The following is a 10,879-nucleotide window of genomic DNA, read 5'->3' on the forward strand; positions in this document are numbered from 1 at the left end:
CTCGTGTTAGGCTGATGTGGGCTTGTTGTGGGATAGCCTGTGTTTGGCTGGTGTAGGCTAGCTCGTGTTGGGCTGATGTGGGCTTGTTGTGGGATAGCCTGTGTCTGGCTGGTGTAGGCTAGCCCGTGTCGGGCTAGTGTTGGCTTGCTGTGGGCTAGCCTGTGCTGGGCCAATCCGTGTTTGCGTGGTGTGGGCTTGGTGTGGGCCAGGCCCTGCAAACTCTGCCCACCAAATACCCACATGGGGCCAATGGGGTGATGTTTACTGGGAAGCTGCTTCATCATGATCACCATAATAAAAAAGAAAGTGATTGTTTTAATGGAAACAAAGAAATTGCTTCATCCTTATTATCCTTATTAAATTATGAAAAATGCTGAAAGAGCAATGTGGTGTATGTCTGTGTTTGTCTGGAACGCCCTCTCTGACTGTATTATCTTTAAAGGGGCCCCATGAGCTAGACAGATCAACAACAACACAGACTTGTATATTATTTGAGTGGCAGGGGCAGTTGTACTCAATGTGAATTATGTATGACATTTCTGCCATGCTGCTAAATAGAACAATACAATCACCCAGTTTTGACCCACTATGCTGTTTACTTTCTGCATCTACATCAAATCGCTGAGTCTACCTTTAAATAAAGCATGGAGTAAAACTCTAGTCTGCCAGCCTTCACATGAGGATACATCTGTCTTCTTCCATTCTACTCTGAACTCTTCCCTTTCCATAACGTCCTGCCAATGATGGCAATTTGTATTCACCCAGCAATCCTCAAGACCTTGTCCTTGAGACATTCTCTGTGTTTAAAACAATATTGGAAAAAGCGTTGAGTAATGCAATACTTTTCTCTGTGTTCATAATGTTAGCCTAGTGTGGGCTTGATTCAGGATCTATTCAGTAAACATTGAGTAATGGCATTTTGAGGATGAAATCTCTGATGTCCTACCGATGCACTTAGAGAGTGTGGGGGCTGGTGGAGAGCCCTGACCATGTTGACTGACATTCACTGGCACTGAACAACAGGCTGGCACTGCAGCCACTTAGGCCTGTAGCTCTAATGGGAAAGTGTAGCAGATGACCGCTAATCGGCGCTAGCTTAGTATCTCACAGTGAGGTCACCTTCCCCAAGACCTAAAGTACTGCAAAACAAAGAGTAGGGTCCCCTAGGCTGGTCTTTGTGTAGCCTGGACAGCCTTTGCATGTTCTCCCTGTAGGACGGCTCATAGAGAACAGTTTTCACCATCTCCAAGAAGACATCTCTGTTTACGGTGGCGATGTCCACTATCTTAGCCACTCCCTTAGCCCTCCTCCCGTTGAGGTTATCAGGCCGATCGAAGATAAACGGGAGGCCAACTATGGGGACACCTTGGTAGATGGCCTCCTGGACTCCGTTGGTGCCGCCGTGGCCAATGAAGCCCCGGGTCTTGGGGTGTCCCAGGAGGCCAGTAAGGTGCTGATGCCCAGGGAGGCGGGTCTCTTCCCAGTGTGCCTCCAGATGACCTTCTGAGGCAGTTGGGCAAAGGCAGCGGCGATTTCCTCAGCGTTGTCCTCAGGTAGCTGTCCTACCAAGGTCTCCAGAGACATGATGATGACCCCATGGTCCCCGGAGCTCTGGACAAAGTCCTCCATGTCCTGGGGAAGCTGCTTGGAGGGCTTGCACTGGAAGCTGCCCATGTAGGCCATGTTTGGAATGGTGGGACACGGAAACTCCAAGGTAAAGTAATTCTTCATGAGCCAAATGACTGCTGCCTGGTAAAAGCCATGTAGTGAATGTCAGGGCCGAATTGACGATGGACAAACGAAATGTAGCTAATGGTTTAGAACGTATTCGATTCGCCCCCCCCCAATTAAAATAATAAAACAGGACATCCCAGTGGGCACACCATGTCATTTCAATGTGGAAATGTAGGTAATATTTGGTTGAGGTGTTGATCAATGAGATTTCAACCTTTATTCACCCACTCAAAAAGACAGCCAGAAGTTTGTTGAATTCTCAATGTGTTATCACTGGAACCATCTCAAAGGGCAACCAAATTCCAATGAAAACACATTGTCAGATTTTTGGTTTAGTTGTCATCTATATGTGTTATCACTGCCCTTTCAACCATTTAAAAGCACAACAAAGGCCTAGATCAGATCAAGTGTTAACCGGCGATAGCCGACACCTGCAAAGCTGGCGGGGTTAGAGCTGTCAAATCAGAGCGACTTCTCATTGTCACGAAGCCACACCGTCCCACTCGTATTAGAAGTTACTGGTTTGCAACCCAACTTAGGGCCATGATAGTATGGATGTCTGACGCTGTAGGTAGAAGATGGCTGGAAATAGAAAAGTCAGAATGTTCTTCGGTCCCTCTATCTGTATTCCCTGAGGGAAAAATTAAGGGTTTTAAAACACTACGATTAGACACAAATTTTTTAAACTAGACACACTTGAAACTTCAATATGTCCATCAATTACTTGAAAAGGGTACTCTAAAATAATTTGAAAAACTGAACTCTGAGTTTAATATACCAAGGTTAGACTTCTTCAGTTATCTACAAATACGAAGCTCTCTATCCAAACATCCAAACTGGATAAGGTTACAAGGCACCCCCTCGGCCATTGAACAATAATTAGCCAGAGTTCAGGAGAATTAATACACTGGCTTTATCAGCCAAGAACATTTACATTTGAGTCATTTAGATACAAATTCATAATTTAGATGTTGGATTCACGTTTCCATCTCAACCAAAAGTTAAGTGTTCTGGTGTGTAATATAAAATGTTTTTGTAAATTCTACACTGCCAATGATGAAGTCTGTAAAAAGACTCAAATGCTTCCCACAATTGTGTCAAGTTGGCTGAATGTTCTTCGGGTGATGGACCATTCTTGATAGACACGGGAAACTGTTGAGCACGAAAAACCCGGCAGCGTTGTAGATCTTGACACAAATAGGTGAGCCTGGCATCTACTACTATACCATGTTCAAATGCACTTAAATATTTTGTCTTGCCCATTCACCCTCTGAATGGCACACATACACAATCCATGTCTCAATTGTCTCGAGACTTAAAAATCCTTCTTTAACCTATCTCCTCCCCTTCATACACTGATTGAAGTGGATTTAACAAGTGACATCAATAAGGAATCATAGTTCACCTGGTCAGTCTATGTCATGGATAGAGCAGGTGTTCATAATGTTTTGTATAGTCAGTGTAAATACAGTGCCTTCAGAAAGTATTCATACTCCTTCACTTATTCCACATTTTGTTGTGTTACAGCCTGAATTCAAAATGGATTAAATATATTTTTTTCAAAGTGAAAACATGTTTTTGGAAATGTTAGTAAATGTATTGAAAATTAAACACAGAAATATCTCATTTTCATAAATATTCACACCCTGAGTCAATACATTGTAGAATCACATTTGGCAGTGATTACAGCTGTGAGTCTCACTGGGTAAGTACCTAAGAGATATGCACACCTGGACTGTACAATATTTGCACGTTAATATCCTTCAAGCGCTGTCAAGTTTTTGATCAACTTGACAGCCATTTTCAAGTCTTGTTTAAGCCTATTTTAGGTAAAACTGCAACAAGGCCACTCAGGAACGAATAATGTTATCTTGGTAAGCAACTCCGGTGTATATTTGGCCTTGTGTTTTAGGTTATTGTCCTGCTGACAGGTGAATTTGTCTCCCAGTGTCTGTTGGAAAGCAGACTGAACACCAGGTTTTCCTCTAGGCTTTTGCCTTTGCTTAGCTCTATTCCATTTCTTTTTATCCTAAAACACTTTCTAGTCCTTGTTGATGACAAGCGTACCCATAACATGATGCAGCCACCACCATGCTTGAAAATCTAGGTTACTCTTGTGGAGTAACTACTGTTGTTGATCCATCCTCAGTTTTCTCCCATCACAGCCATTGAACTCTGTAACTGTTTTAAGTCACCATTGGCTTCAAAGTGAAATCCCTGAGCGGTTTCCTTCCTCTCTGGCAACTGAGTTAGGATGGACTCCTGTATCATTGTAGTGACTGGCTGTATTGATACACCATCCAAAATGTAATTAATTACTTCACCATGCTCAAAGGGATATTTTTGTTGTTGTTGCCATCTACCAATATGTGCCCTTCTTTGCGAGGCATTGGAAAACCTCCCTGGTCTTTGTAGTTGAATTTGTGTTTGGAATTCAGTACTTGACTCAGGGACCTTACAGATAATTGTATGTGTGGGGTACAGAGATGAGGTAGTCATTCAAGAATCATGTTAAACACTATTATTGCTCACAGAGTGAGTCCATGCAACTTATTATGTGACTTGTTAAGCACATTTTTACACCTGAACTTACTTAGGCTTTCCATAACAAAGGGGTTGAAAACGTATTGACTCAAGACATTTCATCTTTTCATTTTTTATTCATCTGTAAAAATGTTGAAAAACATAATTCCACTTTGACATTATGGGGCGTTGTGACAGAAAATTTCAATTTAATCTGTTTTAAATTCAGGCTGTAACACAAAAAAAATAGAAAAGGGGTGTGAATACCTTCTATATCATAGCAACAGCTGATCCAAAAGAGTGGGCTTATTTCAAGCAAAGTGAAGGCTGCCCTTGGGGCCACCTACCTTGGGGCCAACGTGTCACCACTGAGCAAAGGCGCATCATCCCAATGTGGGAAGCCTGCATGGGTCTAATGTTTTTACCTGTATTGGGCCCACATTATGCCAATGTGGGCATGTTTGCTGGGTTGCCTCCTGATGGGATCCTTCACAGGGAGAGAGGGGACACCGCTGTCTTCCCATTAGTATTGCATCACTCTCCCAGAACCTCAGACAGTCTTTAATGAAGAAGACTAAGCTTCTGTGCCAGACAGAAAGAGGGAGGGGAGAGAGATTAAGGAATGAGGAGAAAGAGGGTGAGAGAGGGAGAGAGAGAGAGAGGGATGGAGAGAGAGAGCGAAAGAGAGAAGGGGGGAGAGAAAGAAAGAGAAAGAAAGAATTTTAATTGAACCGATTATAAGCCTGTTCAACAGGAACAGTCTGCTGACAGATGCAAATCATTTTTCATTTTCATCAGAGCACCTCTGTTGGCGGGGTGTCAATCTATCACAGGACAGGTGGGATTAAGCATGACGTGCCGTTAGCACCCTGTAAGCATGACAAAGCATCTGAGTAGACGTGCAGTGAAGGAACGCTATATTTTAGCTCAGTGATACGGCATCTTGATGACCATCAGATATTGCTTTAAAGACAAGACCCCTTTGCTGCTATCATTAATCATAACGTCTTAGTAGACACATTTGAAATCACACATATGGACAAACATCCTGAGTGGCGCAGTGGTCTAAGTCACTGCATCTCAGTGCTAGAAGCGTCACTAAAGACCCTGGTTCGATTCTAGGCTGTATCACAACCGGCCGTGACTGGGAGTCCCATAGGGCGGCACACCATTGGCCCAGCGCCGTCTGGGTTTGGCCGGGGTAGGCCGTCATTGTAAATAAGAGTTAAATAAACCATCTATTTAACTGGCACATTTTGTTCTGTAATAATAAAAGTATGTGCAGTACAAACGTAGTTTCTCTTAAATCCAATGGAGATACTGTATCTACATTAGTTTAGCAGTTGGTCTGAAAATACATTGAGTTCAGGTATAGATAGAGTAGGCCTATTGCATTTACGGATGATTCGACCAAAAGATTAGCTCTCCTTTGAACTGTGTGGACCACCATTGCCATACTAACTACACGGTACCTGATTGTTCATCGCAGTCACCCTTGACAAGCAAAAGCAATTTCCCCACCAGGTGTTTTTAAAGACCAGGAGATTATATTGTCATTATCATCACAGTAATTCTCAAAATCACACTTGATTTACCCAATCAGCCTGTTTCTCTGCAGGGCATAGGTCTCATCTGTCTTGCTGGGAGAGGAGCTGGATAGGAGGCAGTTACGTAAGCATAGCTCTCAGGAACACACAGCCAGGTGTATGTTCAGTAAGACTCAGAGACACCTGTGAGACACGATAAGGGTCCTTCTCATTCTGGCATTTCCATCCCTGGGGCCTCTGTTATGAATGAATTTCCAACTGTTAGTCTGTCTCTTTCCATTATCACACACAGCGGTGTCTGCTGGTGAGGCTCCGTTTTGTGAGCAGGTATCAGATTTAAATGTAGAAAAAAAATGAAAATGATTAATGACTTTTTAGCTCCTCTGCTCCTTTCAAACTCACTTTGGGGAGATGAAATTCTAACCGAGTGAGAGGAGAGTGTGTTACGTGAGCAGCTTCTGAATTGACGTCGGCAGAATATGTATGGATGTGGGTATGCAGACCCGTGAGCAACTGCGGCCCCTCATGATGAGTTCCGATTTTTTTGTGCCCCCCACCCGCATCAAAGTTGCCCGTCCCTGCTGTAAATGATAATTATTCAAATGTAAAGTAATGATGAGCCGTGGCAGTTTTTGTTTCTGTCTTGATTGGCCCTTCTCCATTTTGCCATGAAAATCAAAAACAAAACAAAAATGTATTATTCATTTTCAGTAGTGTGATTTTTTTGTTTGATGGATGGATGATTGATCTAGTTTGTCAGTGTCTATTTTATGTCAAATGTACTGAAATTCTATTTTTGGAAAGCACAACAAATCAACCCTATTCCTTATATAGTGCACTACTTTCCACCAAAGATGTTCAATTTATAGGAAGAATATTGCAATTTGGGACGTATCCGGAGACTCCACCCCTGTTTGCTTTTGATGATGGAACCAGCCTGAGGTGGTGATGGAGAGGAACCGATCCAATGCTGCCTGGTACATGCAACCCTGCTCTTAGTAGATTTGATAATCCCATCCATTGTGTTTCCATTGTGGCCCCTTTACCTCACAACTACAGGCCTCTTTAAGGAGGGTGAGTGGTTTGTTTGGAATTGGAAAAGGATATCCCGGAGGAATAGGCTTACGTTATGGTACATATTTCCCTTGGCTGAGTTTCCTTTCCGCCTTCATCCCTCCTTTAGCCTCTGCTACGGCACAGGAAGCCTTGCACAGAATTCTGTATCAGTGTCTGAGATCAGTGTTCTAATTCTATATCGGTGTTCTAATTCTATATCGGTGTTCTAATTCTATATCGGTGTTCTAATTCTATATCGGTGTTCTAATTCTATATCAGTGTTCTAATTCTATATCGGTGTTCTAATTCTATATCGGTGTTCTAATTCTATATCGGTGTTCTAATTCTATATCAGTGTTCTAATTCTATATCAGTGTTCTAATTCTATATCAGTGTTCTAGTTCAATGTCAGTTTTCTAGATCTATATCGTTTTAATATTTTTTTTTCGTTATGAAGTCTTGGTAAGAAAAACAGACCTCATATATACAGTTGAAATCGGAAGTTTACATACACCTTAGCCAAATACATTTAAACTCAGTTTTCACAATTCCTGACACTTATTCCTACAAAAAATTCCCTGTCTTAGGTCAGTTAGGATCACCACTTTATTTTAAGATTGTGAAATGTCAGAATAACAGTAGAGAGAATGATTTATTTCAGCTTTTATTTCTTTCATCACATCCCCAGTGGGTCAGAAGTTTACATACACTCAATTAGTATTTGGTAGAATTGCCTTTAAATTGTTGAACTTGGGTCAAACGTTTCGGGTAGCCTTCCACAAGCTTCCCATAATAAGTTAGGTGAATGTTAGCCCATTCCTCCTGACAGAGCTGGTGTAACTGAGTCAGGTTTGTAGGCCTCCTTGCTCGCACAACGTTTTTCAGTTCTGCACACAAATGTTCTATGGGATTGAGGTCAGGGCTTTGTGATGGCCACTCCAATACCTTGACTTTGTTGTCCTTAAGCCATTTTGCCACAACTTTGGAAGAATGATTGGTGTCATTGTCCATTTGGAAGACCCATTTGCGACCAAGCTTTAACTTCCTGACTGATGTCTTGAGATGTTGCTTCAATATATACATATCATTTTCCTTCCACATGATGCCATCTATTTTGTGAAGTGTACCAGTCCCTCCTGCAGCAAAGCACAATAACAACATGATGCTGCCACCTCTGCACTTCATGGTTGGGATGGTGTTCTTTGGCTTGCAAGCCTCCCTCTTTTTTCATCCAAACATAACAATGGTCATTAAGTAGATGTCCTAACCGACTTGCCAAAACTATAGTTTGTTAACAAGAAATGTATGGAGTGGTTGAAAAATGATTTTTAATGACTCCAAACTAAGTGTTTGTAAACTTCCGACTTCAACTGTATGTTTGTGTATACCTGTGTCTGTGTGTATTTGTGAAACCTTGAGTGTACGTGTGTAAGGTACTCTCTCATGTCTCCTCTTTACCCCAGTAGTCATTCTGCAAGACACTTTCCCAAGTTTGCATGTCACGAGGAGAATACAGCCATTCCTAGCCTATTGTATAGGTCTGTCAGGCTAAATATAGGGCCTGTGTGACATCCTAAAAACAAGGAAGTTGTTGTGTCTGTTTGCATCCTCCTTGCTATTCTAATCAATGAATGGGGTTTTGAAACGTGAGAATGCTCATGACAAAATATTTTTTGGCAGAATGACATGGAAACCTTGACAGAGGAAGTCACAAGTCTGTTACTTCTAGAACTGTAATTAAAAATAAGGTTAAAGTCAATTATAGAATAGATCAATTATAGAATAGATATATCATGGAAAGGGTAAGAATCAAACAAACAAAATCCACTATGATTTAAACATCAAAGCCAGACCCAGATCAGTTTACAAACGAAGATGAAGCCTCCATCATACTGTCAAAAAGCCTGCAATGTAGGAGTATGGGTTTTCAAAAAATCGAATGAAATTATATCAAACCAGACTAGACCAGACCAAATGCCACTGGGATTAAATGTCACAGTATACTGGTTCACACCGTGCTGTCATAATGATGGACATACTCTAAAGCCCTTGGGGTAACAATATTTCACTATATCATTCTAATGGAGAGCCTGGGATGTGTTCAGTCCAGGTCTCTCCCCTCTGATTCACAAGGCCCTCCCACCGTGACCTGGGTGGCAACTGACTTTCACAGCATTGTTCTGAACGTTCCGTCCTCCGCCATCTTGTTTCCTGTTCAGGACAGGAAGTCCTGCCGCAGCTGTTCCCACACACACACACACACACACACACACACACACACACACACACACACACACACACACACACACACACACACACACACACACACACACACACACACACACACACACACACACACACACACACACACACACACACACACACACACACACTCTCTCTCCTTGAGCTCAGGATGTCCCCCTCTGTTCTAGTTTTGACCCACAGGGGCGGTGAGATGCAGTCAGAAGCATGTATGCTTACCTCTGCAGAAACACCTTCCTGATACCATGAGGAAACATGATTGCTAAAGCATGACACCGTCTGCATGGAGAGTCCTGGAAGAAGAAAAACACCATGACAGGGATATACTGGAGTACCAAAATGCCTGTGGAATCAGCCTGGTCTCATAGACTAGACGTAACATAGTAAACTTAAATCCGGGACTCTCAAATTCGTATGATATGTTACGTTTGGTATGGTTACATAAGTAGGGTGGGTGGGTGGACATAAAACACGAACGTCTAGCAACCCGAAGGTTGAAAGTTTGAATCTCATCACGGACAACTTTAGCTAATTAGCAACTTTTCAACTACTTACTACTTTTTAGCTACTTTACAACTACTTAGCATGTTAGCTAACCCTTCCCCTAACCTTAACCCTTTAGCCTGACTCCTAAACTTAACCTTAACCCTAACCCCTAGCCTAGCTAACGTTAGCCAGCTAGCTAACCATAGCCACCTAGCTAGAATTCATAACACATCATACATTTTTCAATTTTTTTACATATTGTATGTTTTGTAAATTCGTAACATATAATATGAATTGTAATTCGTTAAATATCATACGAAATGGGTGATGGACATCCACAAATTAGTACATACCATACGAAATGTAACATGGCATTTACGTACAGAATAATACGAAATGGTCTCGACCAGGTTGGTGGAATTGATCCAAATACAAAATGAACACACACACAAAGAAAAGTATATGTTTTTATCAACATGATATACCAACAGTACCGTAAAGGCATTGCAGAAGAAAACTTCTCCACAAATTCCACGTGGCCCGTATCCACGATTTACAGTCTTTATGACAGACACGATGATGGACACGTGATGATCTATTGCTCAAAGACGCTGGCTAAACGGTACCATACTGCAGCCTAGGCACTGTAGTGTGGTGCTACGACGAATATAGTTATTCCAATAAAACTGCCACAATATGATCACTGCATCAAGTTCACTGTCAATGAATATGTGTCCCAAATATCAACAGCCATTTATTTGACAGGAAATGCACAGTATTATACACCACACAAAATCTCTCATCTACATGTTCACATGTTAGCAACCAGTGGTCTCTATTCCCATGCTCTCTGTGTCAGTTACTGACCTGAGGTTTCCTCTCCATTGCTGTGGGAGAAACCTGGGTGATAAAGGAATGAGGAGAACAGTGGTCTGATATAAATGCTACTCCTGGCTGGACATACAATAACAATAGCCAGTGCTGATACAGCAAAAAGGATGGACGCTCATGCTTAGCTGGCCAGTCAAAGATATTAGAGTTTATCGCCTATTTATCTTTGGCTACGTCTATGCATGGGAAAGCTCTTAGTGGCTGGGTCCTGACAGAGAAACTGATGCCCAGATGTCTGCCTGATTTAAACATGCTAGAGTGCTAAAGTGTATTCTGACGCTATGCTGTCATCAGGTGGAAGATAAGACATGAATCTACGCGTTGTAGGCCTGCTGTATCTGACTTGACTGTTTATTGTTTCAGTGCAGTAAGTGATAATC

General features: G+C 42.0%; 1 pseudogene; it reads right to left on the bottom strand.

The window, feature by feature from the left end:
• Positions 1-1,096: 1,096 nt before the first annotated feature.
• On the bottom strand, positions 1,097-10,493 carry LOC139575325 (UDP-glucuronosyltransferase 2A3 pseudogene; annotated as a pseudogene).
• Positions 10,494-10,879: the final 386 nt, after the last annotated feature.

Source organism: Salvelinus alpinus, chromosome 5 (assembly GCF_045679555.1).
Source record: "Salvelinus alpinus chromosome 5, SLU_Salpinus.1, whole genome shotgun sequence".
Lineage (NCBI taxonomy): Eukaryota > Metazoa > Chordata > Actinopteri > Salmoniformes > Salmonidae > Salvelinus > Salvelinus alpinus.